The sequence below is a fragment of the Myotis lucifugus genome, unplaced genomic scaffold (genome assembly GCF_000147115.1).
Source record: "Myotis lucifugus unplaced genomic scaffold, Myoluc2.0 scaffold_2864, whole genome shotgun sequence".
Lineage (NCBI taxonomy): Eukaryota > Metazoa > Chordata > Mammalia > Chiroptera > Vespertilionidae > Myotis > Myotis lucifugus.
In genome coordinates, this window is record NW_005873912.1 from 11,712 (window position 1) to 18,009 (window position 6,298).

General features: G+C 39.3%; 1 long non-coding RNA gene across 1 annotated transcript in view; it reads right to left on the reverse strand.

Annotated features, from left to right (window-relative positions):
* The window catches only part of LOC102433460, a 16,018-nt gene extending 10,046 nt beyond the window's left edge, over positions 1 to 5,972 (reverse strand). Inside the window, exons 1-2 of the long non-coding RNA XR_330964.3 lie at positions 5,898 to 5,972; positions 4,618 to 4,687 (exon numbers count right to left, since the gene is read on the reverse strand). This is a non-coding gene — a long non-coding RNA (uncharacterized LOC102433460). The remainder of the gene's footprint in view (positions 1 to 4,617; positions 4,688 to 5,897) is intronic.
* Positions 5,973 to 6,298: the final 326 nt, after the last annotated feature.

The following is a 6,298-nucleotide window of genomic DNA, read 5'->3' on the forward strand; positions in this document are numbered from 1 at the left end:
ACTAGATGTGGAGTATCTGTACTATTCTCCACTTTCTACAAATCTAAAACAATCCTAAATAAGAAGTTTATTTTTAAAAAGATAACGGCTAACTGTCCCATAAAAAGACTGTATAGGCAAAGTGCCCCAAAGGGCAGAGACCGAAGAATGAGACTGAAAAGTCCAGTTTATGGGTTAATAGGTTTAATAGAGAATTTACAGGAAACACTTGTCTTGACTGGCTGCAAAACAGTCAAATCTCCATCTTTCCCCTCCAAGACCACCATCTTTCATCCCCACTCAGAGACAGACCTACATGCTCCAAAAGGACTGCATGGGTGGCCAGGGGGGACAAAGAAGACAGATACCAGCAGACCCTGGTGCTGGAGTAAACTAAGAGAGGTAACTTCTGGAGCTTCTTGCTGCAGAGGAAGAAGTAATGAAAGCTCTGTGACTAGATGGAAACCTCTGGACACATTCCAGAGTCCACCCAGGAGAAGGGGAAGAGAGGTCAAAGGTCTGGAATCATCCACTCAGAAACTAAGCAGGTGGATTCACTTCAAGATGGAGTCAGCTCTGTCCACACACTAAGAATTTCCCCAAGCTTATACAAACAAGATTCAATGGCCCACAGATTCCATGGGCTCTGAGAACCCCATGCTAATGAATAAGAAGAAAATCATAATCTTAATCAATAAAAAAATATATATTAAAAAAAGAAAATCATATACACCAGAGTAAAAAAAAAAAAAAAAAAAAGTGAGGAAAACATTCTAATGTGGCTAGAAAGAAAAAAGACATCACCTCCAAAGGAACAATAAGACTTATAGCTGACTTCTCAACAGAAACAATGGAAACTGGAAGACAGCGTAATTATATCTTTAAAGTGCTGCAAATGGAAGGGCATGTACATTTCCTTCTATCTCTTTTCCTTAAGGAATGTAAAGTAGTACTGAGCCATCTTCAACCATGTAAAGGAGAATACAGCAGAGCAACAAGACAGGACAGCCTATGTCCTTGACGCCAATAAGGCACCACTCCATGCTTGATCTACTACCTGGTGTAGTATGTTTTGAGAAGAGATATATGCCTTCTGTTTTATTTAAAAATGAATAAAAAGAATCAGGAGTTAACTTGAAGAAACTACTAATTGCAAAAGATGGGACAATTTAGACATCAATAAGGATAATAACCACAATGGATTTAAACACATCAAATATATTTAAAACCATGGGTTCATAGATAGAAAAAAAAGAGGACTCATTGGTAACCTCTGGAAGATGCTAGGGAACCAATTCATTATTCTGAATATTATTAAAATTATCCTCCCTTCCCTGTACAAGCTAAACCTCATTGCAATGAAACAGTTGAAAGAAAAGTCATTCTTAATAGAATTTCAGCAAATAAATAAAGAACAATGGTAGAATTAGAAGAGCACTATTTTGTAACCTCTGATGAATAATGGATCTAGGACAACTGCTAAAACTATTAGTGGTAAAGCTGATAGGGAACTTTACAATAGATGGATCTATCTGACAACATCTGAACTCTATGATCAATCTTAACAAAAAATGGACAACCAGACATTTTCTGCCTCCTGATGAGATGCAATAGGATGCATACTAAATACCTATGTAATATTCTTGCCCAAAACTCAAATGTCCAACTGATTAAGATTACATCTAACAACTTATTTACAAGAAAAGAGGAGATATAAGACATAGTAAACAATACCAGGCAGCACAATCAGAAAAATGCCAGAATATAGGTAGGACACTCTACAAGACGAACTACACAATTTCTTCAACAAATAAATGGTAGTAAAAAAGAGAGCAAGAGCAAAAAGAGGGAGAGAAGTTATATATTAAGAGAAATTTAAGAGATTATCAACCAAATATAATGTGTGGACTTTGCCTGGATTCTAATTTGAACCAACTGAAAAAAATATATAGAGAGACAGACAAACATACATACACACACGTATATATGAAACAACTGGGGATATTTGAATGCTAATTGAATATTTCATAATATTAAGGACTAACAATATTTAGATGTGATATTTTATTATATTAAAAGGGTCCTTATATTTTAGAGATATATACTGTTGTATTTACAGATGAAATGGAATGATGACTGGGTTTTGCTTCAAAATAAGCTAGAGGGGGCAGTGCATATATAAATGAAACAACATAGGTATGTGTTGATAACCTTTCAAGCCAAGTATAGATCCATGGGATTTCCTCAGTCCCTAGACTTGCATATGTTTGAAATTTTAGACAATAAAATTTTTAGAACCAGGCGGGTAGAGGGAGGCCTTGTATGCCATGCTTTAGAGTTCAGCCTGATCACATTAACCAAGTCAATTTAAAGGACTTTATACCTGACAAGATTTGAAATAAACTCTATATAGAGTCTGTGGAGAGAAAGTAAGGTGTACTCCTGGGATATTGGTCTGGTATGCAAAATGAATTGTGGAGGAGGGAGACCAGAGTCCAGGAGTGCTGATAAGGGGCTGCTGCTAAGTATTCCTGGCATCCAGATTACAGTGCATGCAATGGGAGAGAGTAATGGCTACATAAGATAAAAGTAGACTCTAAAGTTTGAAGCCTGAGTCAGTAGGACCTTGGTAATATTGTGAGAGACAAGGAAGTTAAAGTGACAGGCTGATTTAAGGAGAGGAAGGGAAAGAAATTTGGAACTCTTGACATGTTAAATCTGGGGTGACAGAATAGGAAAGTATTTCTGAGCCTCTCTGTGGTCAGAAAATCTCCTGAAGCCTTTTGAACAAATGGTAGAGAACACCATGGTGAAGAGTACTGTGCTAGGAGTCAGATGTCTGAATTCTATTAGTGACCCTGACAACAGCCATATCTATAATTTCGAGCAAATCATGCTGAATCTCATAAATGTCATCATAAAATAGGGGAACTAGACACTAGAAAATATCTGTAGTGCCTTTCAAATTTAACATTCTATAGTGAAAATTCTCAGTGATATTATCTACAAGGTATTTTTAAATTCATTCAACAAATATTTTAGCATTTTCTTACAAAACTAGAGACCCAGTGCACAAAAATTCCTGCACTGGGGGGGGGGGGATCCCTCAATCCCTCAATCCGGCCTGCAAGTCCAGGACCCCTCGGGGGATGTCCACCTGCAGCATAGGCCTGCTCCCCAAGGGATCGGGCCTAAGCTGGCAGTCAGACATCCCTCTGGCAGCCCAGGAGCCCTCGGGTGAGGGCTCTTGCCACCACCACTGCACTTGTAGCCATCAGCCTGGCTTGTGGCTGAGCAGAGCTCCCTCCTGCATTGAGCGTTTGCCCCCTGGTGGTCAGTGCGCATCATAGTGACCGGTCATTCCCAGTTGTTCCGTCATTAGGATCAATTTGCATATTACCCTTTTATTTTATAGGATACTATATTAGGCACTGTTTACAAATGGAAACAAGAGATTAACACTTGTGCATGGGAAAAGACAAGAAATACATATTTTGAAATCACCCATACAGAAATGACAGTTTGAGGTCATGAGAATGAATGAGCTCATTGAGAAAGCATATAAAAGAGCAGAAGAATAAGAACTGAGCCTTGAAGAAAGCTCATAGCTGGGGATAGAGGGAATAAAGAGGAACCAGTGAAGAAAAGAGAATAATCAGTTAGAAAAACAGGAGAGAAACAAGTTAGACAAGTGACATCAAGGCCAATAAAACCAGAGTGAATTTTCAGAAACAGAAGCCCAGGCAAACACAAGAGCTAAGAAAGAGCTTTTAGATTTGCTAATAAGGAGGTCTCAGACAATTTTAAAGAAATTTATTTTGGATAATGGTAGGACCAAAAATTGGGAAATACAATTTAAAGAATTTATTTTGGATAATGGTAGGACCAAAATTGGGAAATAAGACTATGGGAGGAAATATATATATATATATATATATATCATCATCATAGTCTCATACTTTCTTTGGGAACATTTATATATATAAAAGCTAAGTGACAGGACCACCAGAACAACCGAAATGACCGGTCACTATGACATGCACTGAGGCCGCCAACCGGCCCAATGGGGGTGGGCCAACCTCCCACAGACCTTCCCCCCAACCAGCCGGCCCTGATCGGCCCCGATTGGGGTGGGCTGGCCAGACCCCACCCATGCACAAATTCGTGCACCGGGCCTCTGGTATATACATAAACCCTAAAACACTTATCAGCCTACAGATACTATGAAAAGTGAATTACCCAATGAAGCTCACCCAAACTGTCAACCTCACTGTTCAGAACCAGGATCTCTTGGGTTCACAGCTGCATTTTGTTATACTGTCCTTTACTCTCACTTGCAAAACAATCATACTGAATTGTGAAGAGGATGAATACCTCATAAGAAACATAAGAATGAAATCAAGAAGGAAAAACAATGCCCTAGCTGGTTTGGCTCAGTGGATAGAGCGTCGGCCTGTGGACATAAGAGTCCCAGGTTCAATTCCAGTCAAGGGCACATGCCAGGGCTGCAGGCTCAGCCCAACGTGCAGGAGGCAGCCAATCAATGATTCCCTCTCATCATTGATGTTTCTATCTCTCTCTTCCTCTCTGAAATAAATAAAAATATTTTTTAAAAATAAGAAAAAACCAATTACTCACAATACTCCTTCACCTCTTTGTTCTCCAATAACTACTTGCACCACCATTTTATATCGGTCAAATCCCATTGCTAGAAAGAAAGAAAAAAACAAGAATGTTATCTATAAACAAATATATAGTAAAATTACTTAATGAAGGCAAATTTGCCTGGAAAAGAACATAAGCATTCAGTCTACAAGCACTTACTGAGTATGACGATAAGTTTGGGAGTCAGAGATACCTGAGGACAAATCCTAACTATAAGCTTAGTATGTAACTTTATACAAGCAAAATCCTGAAAATTCTCACTAATAACAAATCTGGAGAGAAGAAAACGGAATGGATATGTTTATCTTCCCTGGTTTCTGACCAGGGAATAGTGGAAACAGTAACAATAACAAAAATGTGATATGGGCAAAAGTGAAACAGACTAACTCTCTTTAATGAAAGTAAAAGCTTCAGGATTATATAGTAAACTAGAGACCCAGTGCACGAAATTCATTCACTCGATGGGGGGGGGGGGGTCCCCTCAGCCTGGCCTGCACCCTCTCGCAATCCAGGAGCCCTCGGGGGATGTCTGACTGATGGCTTAGGCGGGGAGCGGGCCTAAGCCATCAGTCGGACATTCTTAGCACTGCCGCAGAGGCAGGAGAGGCTCCCGCCATCACTGCTGCTGTGAGCCCGGCTTCTGGCTGAGTGGTGCTCCCACTGAGGGAGCACACTGACCACCAGGGGAAGCTCCTGTGTTGAGCATCTGCCCCCTGGTGGTCAGTATGTATCATAATGACTGGTCGTTCTGCTGTTCAGATTTGCATGTTAGCTTTTTCTTATATAGAATTAAGCAAACAACCTGGACACAACAGGTACTCTTCCATGTGGGACATGAACCCTAATTAAGGATACTTAACAAAATCTTGGAAGAAGATAGGGCCCAAGCTATTTTTTAAAAAACATTGCACATAGGCCCTGGTCAGGTGGCTCAATTGGTTGGAGCATGGTCCCATGTACCAAAAAGTTGCAGGTTCAATTCTAGGTCGGGGAGTGTACAGGAGGCAACCCATCAGTGTTTCTCTCTCACATTGATGTTTCTTTCTCTCCAACCAATTGAGCCACCAGACCGGGCAAATGAGCATGTATTTTTAACAATAATTTTAACAGTGAATTTTCATTAAAATTTAAAGAAAATGCTAATATACTAACAATTAATGTGGGTGATGAAAATACATAGAATATTTTTTATACTTTTCTATATTTTTCCATTTCTAAAAAATTAAGACACCAAAATATTAAATAGTATTTACCTTTAAGAAATTCAAATTTATATACTTTTGAAAAAATTTGTTTATACAGTAGTCCTCACTTATCTGCAGTTTTGCTTCCCGCAGTTTCAATTTCCCTGTCAATCACAGTAGAAAATATCAAATGGAAAATTCCAGAAATACACAATTCATAAGTTTGAAATTGTGGACCCATCTGAATAGCATGATGAAATCGCACACTGACCCATTCTGTCCCACCCAGGCCTTGAATCATTCCTTTGTCCACAAACTGTATTCAATACCCACCCTTTAGTCACTCAGTAGCCGTCTCAGTTATCAGATCCACTGTATAGGTATAGTAGTGCTTGTGTCCAAGTAACTTATTTTACTTAAATAATGGCCCCAAAGCACAAGAGTAGTGATGCTGGCAATTCGGATATGCC